Source organism: Aedes albopictus, chromosome 2, assembly GCF_035046485.1.
Source record: "Aedes albopictus strain Foshan chromosome 2, AalbF5, whole genome shotgun sequence".
In the NCBI taxonomy this organism is placed as follows: domain Eukaryota; kingdom Metazoa; phylum Arthropoda; class Insecta; order Diptera; family Culicidae; genus Aedes; species Aedes albopictus.
The window spans coordinates 56,838,507-56,851,432 of record NC_085137.1 but is presented as its reverse complement, the minus strand read 5'-3'; positions in this window follow the sequence as shown (position 1 = coordinate 56,851,432).

Genomic DNA, 12,926 nt, shown 5'->3' with positions numbered 1-12,926 from the left:
TTTGTGGAGTACGAAGCCATTTTATTGTGTACAAAATAAAACGTGAATCCAACAAAAATCCATTTACCTGTTTTAATGAGATGTGTTGTGTTAAAGAAGCATGGCTGTATCATATCTTGTTGATTCACAACATTCTCAGTTCTAAAACGTACTTGTATCCCTATTGTGGTAAATTGTGCCCAAAATTTACGTTTTATGATGTTTATCTTTAATATAACGAACATTTTCAAGGAAATCAGCTCAAGTGAAGCTTACTAGCAAATTTCTTACCATATCAACACTAAAATTGTATTGTTTCAGCTTTAGTATATCCATTCGGTTCAATACTTGGGATATAAACTCAAAATTTAACCTTAAGGACTCTATTTATCTACCGTAGAATGAACAACTTTTCGGACATTTTTCTTGCGTGCCGGAGCAAACGGATTTCAGAAAAAGGAAGTGTACTGCTAGGCTTATAAAAACAAATAGAAAATAAAATTATTCTAAACCGTATGCTTTATTTAATCAGTATTATGTGGCCCTTCAATACATGCATTCATTTTGAAAATATGAAACACAGATGTGAAATAAAATTATATTTTCTAAATTTGTATTTTGTATGAGAACTTATTGGACACGGTGTAAAAACAACACTTATATAATTTTCTTAATTTTTTTGCGCTCTCACAAACATCGTGTAATTTTACGGTTTTTGTGCCTCCAAACGTAATTTGCCATGGTTTTTTTTTTTTTCAGAAATTATCACACAAATGCATTCTAAAATTACAATTAATTTATTTTTTTTATTCTCAATCACTTAACCTGATTTACAGCACTTACATTTTGTACAGCGCCTAAATTCTATTCTACTTTATCGAACTGGTTGCCTTTCTGCTACTTTCACTTTTTCTACTTTATACCTAGTAGAATGATGAGCACAAGGATGATGATGGATGGCCGTTGTTCCTTTCCAGTCCGATTGGGGGTCCATTATGAGTAGCAGTTCGCCGATGTCCAGGTATCCGGGTCCGTTTGAGCCATGGGGCTCAAAAGAGGGTCAGTGTCAGTTGCTCTTGGGGGAAAAGAAACTGACGAAAAATTGCAAGTGCCGGGGCTGGGAATCAAACCCATGACCATCCGCATATGAAGCGAACGTGTGACCAACTACGCCACGGGCCCGGCTACAATTTATTTAGGGTTCTTTAATAAATCTATCTAAGTTTCATTCGGATTTTTTAAAATATTTCTATAGCTTCTCATATAAAATAGTTTCTTATATCTTCAGAAATTCATCAAAAAATCCTCACGACATTTCTACAGAAATACCTCCAACGATTCCTTCAGAAAATCTTTCAGGGAGCTTTTCAAAGAATTCTGACATCGGAGGTTTCCCAAAAAAATCCTTCAGAAATTCTTCCATTGTTTCATTCAGAAAAAAAAGTTTCCTTTATTTTTTTCCATGGAATACCCTAGAAATTATTGTATGAACTTTTTTTTCACAAAACTTTACTTGGATCGCCTTCGATATTGCTCCACGGTTTACTTAGAAAATCCTCTAGGAATTCTCTTCGGAAATGAAATGTTCTTTACATCTTCCATGCATGGTTTCTGATTTTTCTCGAAATTTTCGATAGAGGACCATCCATAAATTACTCCGAAAATTCATCTAGAAAAGCTATCAATAATTCCGTACGGAATTTCTTTCAGAGAATCATCCACGGATTCTTTCAGAAATGCATTCATCAGTTCAAAGGTTCCACCGGATATTTTTCCAAGTTTCTTCTTAAGAAAGCATCCACAGGCTCCTTCGGAAATTCTTGAAGAGATTTTTTCAGAAATTTCTCTGGAGATTCATTCAGCAATGCCTTATGAGAGTGGTCCATAAATTTGTTCAAGAATTCCAAGTCCAAGAAAATATTCTAGAGATTTCTTCCAAAATAATCCATAGATTCCTTCATAAATTACTCCAGGAATTTGGTTTTAAAATTTAACAAGGTGTCTCACAGAAGCTCCACAATTTTTCTAAGAATTCTTCAAGAAGTTTCTCCAGGGCTTTTTTCATATATTTCCTCTACGGGAATTCTTTTGAGTAGATTTGTATGGGTTTCTTCTTCACAAGAAATAACTTGAAAACTCTTCTAGACATTCATTCAAAAAAAAAATCATCGGAAATTTCTCCAGGAATTCCTTTAGAATTACATGGATTTCTTAAGTAATTCTTTCAAAGATTCGCAGACTCCAGGAATTCAGATACTTTCAGTTAATCCTTCAATAGTTTATGTGAAGGATTTTTTCAGGCATTTTTCTATAAATTTTTGAATATTTTTTTTTTTTGAAAATTCCACTAATGTTCCATTAGAACTTCAGATACTCCAAGAAGTTCCTAAGAAACTAATCATGAGATTCCTTCCAGAATTACTTTGGAATTTCTTTGGATATAGGGATTATTTAGGATACAGGGATTTTACTGAAAGTTTCTTCATTACCAAAAATTCTTGCACCTGAATATGGAGTTTCGCTGGAGTGCATACATACGTTCATAGAACGAGAGGTACAAGCTTTCAGGCTTTTTTGCTTTTTTTAAACATTTCTGCTGGGATTGCTTTTGAAATTTCTTTGAGGGGGGGGGGTTACTTTTATCCCCAAAGACTTGTTCGGAACTCAAGAGATTCCTTCAAGAATTCCAACAAGATTCGATTCAAAAGCTATACAAAAAGCTTTGCAGAAACTGTTATTAAAAATTTATTTACAACTCCTTCAGGGATTGCTTTGAAAATGCTTCCCAGGGCTTCTTGCAGAATTCTTTGAGAATTTCTTTCAGTAATTTCTGCAGAAAATCCTACAAGGATTATTATTAGAAATCAATCTTACGATACCGATAGGAAATTGAACTCATCACTCTAAGTGTGGTTTTGCTCTAAAGCCTGTTTTGTGTAGGATTTTGTACACGATCATCCGTAAACTACTACCTGGAGAAATTTCTGAAAGAAACCCTGCAGAAACGATAAAAAATCCTGGAAAACTTCCTTAGAAGAAGATATTAAAAAAAAAGGTTTTTTGAAGGAATCTTTGAAATAATACCTGAGTGTTCGGCCAATGACCATTTTGTATGGACAAATAAAAAATGTTGTATGGACTAATGACCACGCGGGGGGGGGGGGGTTGAAAAGTCCCAAAAAAATGACCACGTGGTTTATGGACAGCCCCCTAGGAGATTTTCTTGAGAAATTTCTAGAAGAATTTTCAGAAAAATTCCAAAGAACAACTGAAAAAAATTGACAATATTTCTGCAAAAATTCTAAAAATACATGCATGAACTTATGTACAAATCTGTGAAATTTCAAAGAAGACCCGTCGATCAATTTCAAGATGAATCTTTCAATAAATTCCTTGAGAAGTGATCTAGGGAAAATTGCTGGAAGAATTCCTGAAAGAATCTGTCGAGGAATCTCTGGTGATTTTTTTTATAAAAAAAAAACATGGCCATGGATGCATTTCTAAAAGATACTAAGAGGAATCGTTAGAGGAATTCTTGCTAAAACTATTCTTAGAAATTCTGCAAGATTCTTCTTTCGGTAAACATTCTTGATTTATTTTTTTTTTTTTTTGATAAATCTTCAAAGCCCCTAAAGGAACTTTTGGCGGTGTCCCTGAAGGTGTCCAGTTTTCAAGAGATTATAAGAAGAATCCTTGCAAAAATCGTACAAAGAATTCCAGCAAGAATGTCCCTTCCACTATAAGGTACACCGGGGCAAGTTGAAACGGGTGGGGCAAGATGAAACGCGAAGTTTTTAAATATATTTCAATTCATTTTGAAAATTTATCATTCGCTAAAAGATCGTTTGAATCAAAAACTATGTGTTGTGGCAATCAAATTGTTCATCATCATTAGAGAGCATCATGTCAACCCGTTATTTCATCTTGCCCCACCCGTTTCAACTTGCCCCGGTGTACCATAGTTAGAGAATAATAATGCATAGAAGAATGCTCCTGATTTTTTTTCAAATAGGCGTAATAGTGAAGCCATTTCATTGCAGGCGTACCAGTTTACGGGCTGCTGAAATTCGGAAACCTAGAGTATTCTGCTCTAATTTTACCATGACAGCATTGGACTACGTCGAAGTTTCTCGTAAGTTGGAGTCATATCATCAATATCCTCCCCATCCTGTCCCCGGTAAAGTTTTTATGCCTCCTCCACTATGATTACCGATGCAACAGCTGCTTCTTCCCAAAGGGCTGTTCATAAGATTTTTTAAGACTACATCATGTCAGCTTCCAATAGACAATATACGAATTTATCCGTTATCACACAATGAAAAGGAATGCCGTGTCTGAATGGATGAAAAAACATAAATAAAGTTCTACAGGAAATCCCCACTAGATTCGTGTGATTTTGAAAACTCTTGTAGAAACTATTGGAAGGATTCATGTAGGAAAAAATCTTAATCAAACTCACAAAGGAGCTCTTGTAGCATGTTTCTTCGAAAATTACTGGAATAAATTCTATTCCACTAGGTTTTTTAATGAATTCAAGACGGAAATTTCAGAATACATGTTGAAATTTCGGTAGCAATACCTACCTACACATTGCCGAACAAATATTTTCTGAAGATCATCTTGGAATTAGTTTCATTGATCACACCTGCGAAAAGTATTGAATGGGAATTGAATTTGTAGAAAGTTTCATGATTAGAAAAAAACATGAAATTAATTTCAAGAATTCTTTTTGGAAAATTCTGTAACTGATTCTTAAATTTCTGGTTCAAATTTTGAGAAAAAAATCCTGAAACACAGAATTTTGCAGACAATGCACAATGGTCCACGAAAAAGATTTACAAGGAAAAATGCATTCAGCGCCTTCAAATGATTTTTTAGACAAATATGGTCTTCTACAAAGTTGTCCCTAATAATCAGGTCCTCTTTCCAATGTGCATGAAAATTGGGGTGGTCTATATTTCCAAAGGAATTGGAAACCAAACTTTTTTTATTTGCAAGAACAACTATATACATTCTTCGGGAAAGTTGTAGATCTATCAATTTTGAACAAGTTTGCTGCAGACAGTTTTTATGTACCTCCAAAATTGACCGATCTAGAGATATTTTTCTGAATAAGCTTAGAGTGATTCAAGAAAAACTAGTTTTCTGTCATTATCTTTTTCAGTTTCGATTTTTCATCAAAGTCGCCAAAGAAACACTTGTAGATCACTTGATGACGCGTCGTTTCATGCGCTGAGATGGTCGTTATCTCATTTGGCTCATTAATTACAGGAATTTTTCTTAAAAACCCATAGTTTTTTTTTTTTTTTTGAAAATGTGATATAAAGGGTTAATATAAAGGGTTGCCAGCATTCAAAAGAAGAAATGTTGTTATAAAACATATAAAAAATAGAGGGGTGCTATTTTTGTAGCTCAAGTAAAAAATACTTGAAAAGTGCCTATTTTTTTCTAGGAAATCATCAATATTTCTTGTGCTGAGACGATTGTTATCTCTTTTGGTTCAAAAGTTATGAGCGTTTTTCTTCAAAATCATAATTTATTCAAAAGGCGATATTACGAGTTGGGGCAAAGATTAAAATTATCTTTTTCCACCATTCAAAAGAAGACATATTTTTATAAAACATGTCAAAAAATTAGAGGTGTTATTTTTGTAACTCAAGAAAAAAATAGATAAAAAGTGCCTTTTTTCTAGGAAATCGTCTATATATTTGGAACGGAATGACGTAGCAACATTCTCAATGCACGAAAATGTGCGTTTTTGAAAGCTCTAAAAGTGGTTCTTCGACGACTTTGATGAGAAATTGGAAATAAAAGAGATAAAGCGAAAAAACTGTTTTGCCCAAATTTGGAGGCTTTTCCCATAGTTTTCTTAGGATGACGCTAGAACAAATCGTTTTATCGCTCTAACTTTTTTGTTCCAATTTTCTCATCAAAGTCATCAAAGAACCACTTTCAGAGCTTCCAAAAACGCACAATTTCGTGCGCTGAGAATGTTGCTACGTCATTCCGTTCAAAAGATATTGACGATTTTCGAGAAAAAAAGGCACTTTTCAACTATTTTTTTCTTGAGTTACAAAAATAACACCTCTCTAACTTTTTGATATGTTTTATAGCAATATTTCTTCTTTGGAATGCTGGAGAAAAGATATGTTTTATCTTTGCCCCAACCCATAATATCGCCTTTCAAATAAACTATGATTTTTGAAGAAAAACACTCATAACTTTTGAACCAAAAGAGATAACAATCGTCTCAGCACACGAAACGACGCGTTTTCAAATGCTCTATATGTGTTTCTTAGGCGACTTTGATAAGAAATTGAAACTGAAAAAGTTAAAGCCAGAAAACCGGGTTTTCTTGAATCACCCTAAGCTAATTCAGAAAAATGTCACTAGATCAGCCAATTTTAAAGCTACAAAAAAATTGACTTCAGCAAACTTGCTCAAAATTGATAGATCTACAACTTTTCCATAGAATGTATACAGCTATTTTTGCAAATAAGAAAGTTTGGTTTCCATTTTCTTAGAAAATATGGACCACCCTAATTTTCATATACATTGGAAAAAGGGCCTTATTATTAGGAAAAACTTTGTAGAAGATCATATTTGTCTAAAAAAATCATTTGAAGGCGCTGAATGCATCTTTCCTCGTAAATCTGATTCGTGGACCACTGTGCACTGGACTATTCAGATAATAGATATAAATAATATAATAATAAATGTGCCGAATGGATTGGAAACCACTGCTCCCAGCCACCATCTGGGAAATGTTTTCACAATCATAAGAAGCTTATTGGACCATCTGTTTATATATGAGCCCTTCTTCATATTTCGGCTTTACTCTCAGTTTCATGTCATGTTTCCTTTTTATTGTTGTTCGTTGCCACAGCTCAATAATGTGATGTGGAGCTTTGCGATGGACAAACCTGGGTAGGCAATGGTAGTAGTACAACATAGTAGTGGTAAAGTAAATATGATAAAGCGGAAACGAAGTAAAACATCCGGTATCGAGATGCGACCACACCGACGAGATGGATGTAAAGCCGTGGGTGATATATTCCGTGCTTTCCCATACAACATTCACATGTACTGAAAGAAGAAGTCCTACGAAATAGAATCAGCAAGGCGACGAAGTACACAAGTCCACTGAGGAAATTGGATCCGGCTGTGCTACGTTTGAATTGTTGCTTGGTCCGTACATAGGAATGTATCGAGAAACTGAGTTGCGGAGAGTGAATTCGAGGATTTACTCGATACCCAACCAGAAAAGGCATTCCCTCGCATATTCATTTTAAATCTCGACTGACAACCTTCGCTTTTCCAGCAAAGCCCAGAAGGGGCGGCCAGTCAGTGAATGCCAGCAATAACTTACTTCCAATACGGCAATATATTAAAAATGCCTGCACCGATTCACATTCATAGTAAACTACTACTAGCAATATCACCGACGAACTAGGAGAACCTATACGTCTAGGAGGGCTGCTTATTGCTATTCGACTGTCTGTTTATGGAATGCTTTCACATGGAAGATGATTGCTGAATGCCAACAGTTAGTGTGGACTTGTAAGCAATGCCGGTTATTTCCGACTGAACCAAAGCCGGCAGCATCCTGTTGGAGTAGAGAACATACCTATCTACGTATAGGCTAGTTATACTGGTTGGAACATCGAAGAGCAACCCGTCAACTGCAATACAAAGTAGGATTGGTTAGGCTCGTGGGTAGGTACGAAGAAGAACCCTAGGAGGAGGAAGCGCGGTGGGTGGGCGAATCGAATAATGATAAGATCTTGGAAAATTGCTTCACACAAAAGCCGATTGGGTTGGTCCAGGCAAAGCAGAATGCGATGTAGGTCTTTTGTAGTAGAAAGTGGAATGATTAAAAATGCCAATCAATTCAAAGGTACGTAAGTCATTTAAAGTGAAGCCCTTAGCTTCAATGCACTTCAATGTGTGTTAATTCCCTGGATTCATCATGAACGAAAGAATAGATGCCACAATTTATAACAATCATTCATACGATTAAGTTTGAAAGGCTGCCCTTCGATGACCATAATCAAACTTGCTTGTTGTGTTTCAAGCAATTCAGATGAGTTTTTGCACTAGATTACATTGCATCCTAATCTCTCTCCTCTAAAACAGACAAGTTCGATGTAAGACACCCGTTAAATTATAGTTGGAGTGAATTGTTTTACATCATACATGTTTCTCCGAATAAAGAAATTTGAAATAAAAATAAACCATTCATATTTCATGACATCCAAATGACAATAATATCTTTCCAGAGATCATTCTCACGAACTTTCTTTGGAAGAATACATTAATTTCTTAATACAAGAAAAGAGGACGTCAAGTTGAATAATCTTCAATGAAGATGAATCTGCACAACAAACATACTTCCAGTTATTCATCCACGTCTTTAGCTATGATTAGAAATTGATCATTGCCATTATTTTCTTCTATGATACTGAATGTGAAACTTGTTCAACGATTTGTTCATCATTATATTGGGAAAAATTCGCCGTTTAGTACCATCATAAAAATAAGACAATCCATCAGAAAGCCACAAAATGTGTTTGTATACACAACGTGTTGTTGCAACCCAGCAACATTTTACCCCAAAATAAACTTTCGCTTACACAATAATAGCCCGGCAACATGAAACCACGGAATAATTAAAACTACCGGAATAAAAGTATTAATTACATCCTCTCAGTAAGAACGAGAGCCAAAGAAAAAAAAACCGGAACCTCAGAATAGCATCAACCGAAAACCCAATTTATCCAGGCAAGTTTCACGCAACAAAGAATTTTGTTTCTCAACTTTTCGTCAAGCGCCACCACCGCAATGAAAGTTGTTTGGTAAGGTATACAGGAGCACAACAAGGAATATGAACGAAACTTTTCCACTGAGAGTCACTGGGTTTGCATTTCTTCTTCAAACTGGTGGGGGTCGATGTTAATTCAAAGCATTTTACAACTGAAGCCACATCGAATAAACTGTATGGTTAAAAATATTGACCATTCAAATGAAAATTGAAACTTTAATTTACATTTGAAATGTAAATGACGGATTTCGCGCCAACTCGAACAAATGTAGGCAGCACCCTCTCAGATTACAATGAAGCTTTGTGGGTGTGTAGACCTTGACTAGATAAGCCACTTTGCATACTTAGTTTCTTCAAAAATTATCTAGGCTATCTTTTGAAAAGAGCTAAACTTTTTTTACCGATTTTTTTTTCAAATGTGTTTAATAAAAACCCAAACTAATCCACCTAGTGGTGATAGTGCCTTTCTCGTCGAACATGTTCTCACAATCTTTCCGACAACGTAAGTCAAAGTGTTTCTGAATCCGAATATTTTTATAGAAAAGCAAGCATTTTATCAAAGACATCTTTGAATTGACTTAAAACTTATTGATTGCACATAGTCCGACGTTATGTTCAACGTATAAGCAGGGCTGAAAAATATCAGACTTCTCAGTTGACTGCTTGAGCACTTTGTTGAGCACTTTCACTAACACTGGAGGCTGATCAATATCAAGACGATACTAACAAGCTAAGCTATAACTCTTTACACAATCACAGATCACAAAATTTTTTTTCTGGACATTTGGGCTATATCTTATTGACCGTTTCAACGGCGATAGGTAGTGAGTATAGTGCGACGTCTGTTTGTATATGGGCTTAATTTGTAAGATTTTGTTCTCTTACACATATTTATCGCTTGCATTGATTTTATTTACTTTCGTAGTTCCGGCGAAGCACCAAACGCTGGTTGTGCAGCCCTACCGGTAGTCTGTAATGTGGTGTGAGCCTATTTTCTAGTTAACCGTTCCTCGGGTTATTCAAAAAGCCGTGATGTAATATGTTGCATGGTACATTAGGTTACTTTCGATGCGGTACCGGAACAGCTTCCGGAGCACACCGGGTCTCCCAAATATAGTCTGAGACTATTTCATTGCTAACGTTAATTAGGTTACCCACAAAAAAAAACACGATTTTATTTATCTCATGCATGGGTGGGTATAGATCACTTTTACATTTGACCACTTCCGGTGGGACACCCAGAACTGGTTTCGGGACACTACCGGTTGTCTAAAATATGGTCTGAGGCTATGTTCTTACGAATCGATCATCGTGTATTCAAAAAAGCTGCGTTTGGTTCCGTTCTACATTTGACCACTTCCGGAGCACTTGGAACCGGTTCCGGCACAGTATTGGTTTTCCAAAGTGTGGTCTATGATTGTTTCTCTTGTTAACCGTTTATCAGGTTACCAAAACAGCTATTTATGGGGTTGGTTCTCCTTTACATTTGATCACTGTCGATGGGGCACCCTTAAACGGTGAGGAATACTACCGGTTGTTCCAAATATGGCCGGAAACTTTTTTTTGCCAATCAAGATACCTAAAAATCCGCGATTTGATTTGTCGCATGGGTTTGGTTCACTTTTTTGTTTGGCCATTTCCGGCGGGACACCCGGAACCGGTTCCGGATCACTACCGGTTCAGATACATTTTGGTCTGAGAATATTTTCCTGCTGACTGTTCATCAGTATATCATAAAAGCCATTATTTGATATGTCGCATGTATGGGTTTGGTTAACTTTTAAACTTGGCCACCTCTGGCGGGACATCTGGAACCGGTTCCGGAACACTACTGGTTCCGATATGTTCTGAGAATGCTTTCCTGCATACTGTTCATCAGGTTATCGAAAAAGCCGCGGTTTGATATGTCGCATGCATGGTTTTAGTTCAATTTCATATTTGGCCACTTCCGGCGGGACACCCGGAAACGGTTCCGGATCACTACCGGTTTAAATATGGTCTGAGGATATTTTTCTGCTTATCTTTCATCAGGATCTCAAAAAAGCCACTATTTGATATGTCGCATGCATGGGTTTGGTTAACTATTATACTTGGCCACCTCCATCGGGACATCTGGAATCGGTTCCGGAATACTACCGGTTCCAATATGGTCTGAGAATGTATTCCTTCTTACCGTTCATCAGGGTATCGAAAAAGCTGCGGTTTGATATGCCGCATGCATGGGTTTAGTGCACTTTTTTGTTTGGCCACTTCCGGCGGGACACCCGGAACCGGTTCCGGGACACTACCGGTTCAGATATGGTCTGAGACCATTTTTCTACTTACCGTTCATCAAGTTATCGAAAATGCCGTAGTTTGATGTGTCGCATGGATGGGTTTGTAGCGTTTTCATATCTGGCCCCTTCCTGGGGTACCGATCCGGAACACCTAAATGGCCATAACTCCGGAACGGCTGGACCGATCCAAACCATTTTCAATAGGAAACAATGGGACCAGATTCCCCGTCGAATGAACCGTCGGTCATCAAAATCGGTTCAGGTTTACTGCCAAAAAGTGATGTGAGTTTTTTTTTTGTACACACACATACACACATACACACACACATACATACACACACACATACATACACACAGACATCACCTCAATTCGTCGAGCTGAGTTGATTGGTATATGTGACTCGACCCTCCGGGCCTTCTATCGAAAAGTCATTTTTGGAGTGAACATATAGCCTTTCCAGTACACTTAGTGTACGAGAAAGGCAAAAAATGACTACTCCTACAAGAAAGTGCTGTATGGGTGATAGTCACTAAATACGTCAAGTTTCAAGAAAAAATATTGAAAAAAATCCAAATTGAACCCTACACTGAAAAAAATCGTTTTTAAAAATTCAAAGTCGATCTACAACAAAACACCATCTTCGATTTCCATGAAATTTTGTCTCCAGATAGATAAATATATTCCCTACCAATCGTCCATACACGACCTTGGGGGCATGGGCACTTTTAAGTAAAAGCAGTTTTTCTAACAAAAACTTTTTCGTGTCCAAATGGTTTTTAAGTGTCTTTTGTTATTAAAAACTTAATCAGTGAAGTTTAGAATCCCCCAAAATCCAATGAAACACATTTTATTATAGATTTTGCCTCATTTATTCAATCATTTGGAAAGGTTTTCTTTTATTTTACTCACATAAATACTTTATTAAAAATGTATCCTCGTCACACCTTTTTATCGACTTGTTTGAAATGCATTTAATGAAAAAATAACAACTCCTAAAAAGAAATTTTGTTTGGGAGATTATCACAAAATATTTCTACGAAATAGTATTGAAAACATCCTAATTGTGCCCTACACTGAAAAAAGTAATACAATGTCGATTTAAAAACACATTTTTTAAATCGATGAAATTTCGTCTCAAGATAAGTATTTATATTCCCTACCAACCGTCCATACACCACAAAACTGACACATTTAAGGAAAAAAGTTGGCCTAAAAAAAATGATGTTTTTGTTTTTGAATCCACTTTGAATTTAAAAAATGACTTTTTTTTCAGTCTAGGGTTCAATTTGGATTTTTCCAATATTTTTTTTTTTTGACTTGACTTATTTTGTGTTACTAATTACTAATATTTTTTTTAATAGTAGTCATTTTTTTACTAAACGTATTTGCAAATATCGTTAAAAAAAAGTTAGCCCTTTTCAAAAGACGGGCTAGATGATTTTTTATGAAACTAAGTATGCAAAGTGGCTTATCTAGTCAAGGTTTACATATTTAGAAAGTTTCATTGTAGTCTGAGAGGGAGCTGCTAAGTCCAAATACGATTTAGGACGAAATTTTCGATTTCCTAAGAGAAACCATTTGTAATAAAGTATTTATTCAAATATAAAAATTGAATTGATTGAAGAATAAGGCAAAATCTTCTTGAATAAATGAGACAAAAACTCTTAACAAATTGTGTTTCATTAGATTCTTATTTTTATTATTATTATTATTTATTAAAGACACTTTACCACGTTTGGTAGTGGCATTCGTGTCTGTCATTGAATTCTGAGATGATTATGACCTTCACTGGTTTAGTTTTTGATAACAAAAGAAACCGAAAAAAATCGTTTAGACATGAAAATCTTTT